Genomic DNA, 1,391 nt, shown 5'->3' with positions numbered 1-1,391 from the left:
GAAAGGAAGAGCGTGCTGTCACAGCATAAACTAGACTCTCATAACAATGTATGTATAAATTTTTGTGTGAGAGACTAACTTGAATTGTAAACTTTTACTTAAAGCACAACAATAAAAGAAAAAAGAAAAAAAAAAAAGAAAAGCATCCAAGGCAGACGGATTAGCTTACATGGAAGCTCTAAAGAGGAAAGAGCCAGACCTGCTGAGGCTCACTGTGGCTGAAGTTTAGCAACTTTCTTAATTACCTAGTGCTGCCATAACAGAAATACCACAAGTGGGTGGCTTTAAAGACCAGAAACTTATTTTCTCACAGTTCTGGAGGCTAGAAGTCCAAATCAGGGTCTTCACCGTGTTAATTCCTTCCTTGTCAGTAACCCCGGGTGTTCCCTGGTTCCTTGGCATGCCTTTGCTTGTCACAGTCCTCATATGGCGTTTCCCCTGTGTATGTCTCTGTGTCTGCTCTGGTCTTTTATAACTCTGAAGTGATTAGGTTTAGAATCCACTCTACACTGATATGACCTCAACTGATTGATTACATTATATTAGATTACATTATGGAAAGTGATTATCTTACTTTGCCTTATATTACATTACATTAGATGTAGGGAGAGTGGTGGTTCAGGGTTACCCAGGGTAACCAGAAAGGGCTTCTCAGGGGAAGAATTCTCCCCTTCCATGTTGAAGACTTAAGTTCAATTCTCAACCAATGTACCTCATGTGTGACCACCACCAGACTGTCTTGTGTGTTGCTATGATGCTGAACAGGCCTCAACAGAGCTTATAGACTAAGACAGACTAGGAAGAAAGGCCTGGTGATCTACTTCCAAAAATTAGTCAATGAAAACCCTATAAATTACAACAGTCTGATCGACAACCAATCATGAGGATGGTGCAGGACTGGACATCATTTTGTTCTGCTGTGCATGGGGCCACCATAATTCAGGGGCTGACTTGACAGCAGCTAACAAAAACAAACAACATACAGTGCTTACTATGTGCTGGGCATTGACCTAAGCACTTTACACATATTAACTCACATAATGCTGTCAGCATCTCTGTGAGGCAGGTACCATCATTATCCCTAGGCTTCAGATGGGAAAACTGAGGTACAGAGAGATCAATACACTTTCCCAAGGTGACTCAGCAAGTAAGTGGTGGAGCCAGGTCTTGAACCCAGCAGTTTGCCTGCAGAATCTCTGCTCTCCACAGGCTGCTTCTCCACGCTGAGGAGCACTTCCTTTGGAGGCACACTGCTGGCTTCTGATCTTGGCTCTGTTAGGAAATCTCAAGCATGTCATTTAAGTTCTCTAACTCTGTTTCCTCAACCACAAACATGGAATGAAAAGAACTGCCTCCTCGGGCTGTTAGGGGATTAAAGGACATAAAACATG

The sequence above is a fragment of the Trichechus manatus genome, unplaced genomic scaffold, assembly GCF_000243295.1.
Source record: "Trichechus manatus latirostris isolate Lorelei unplaced genomic scaffold, TriManLat1.0 scaffold00003, whole genome shotgun sequence".
In the NCBI taxonomy this organism is placed as follows: Eukaryota; Metazoa; Chordata; class Mammalia; order Sirenia; family Trichechidae; genus Trichechus; species Trichechus manatus.
This window is presented reverse-complemented; position numbering follows the sequence as displayed.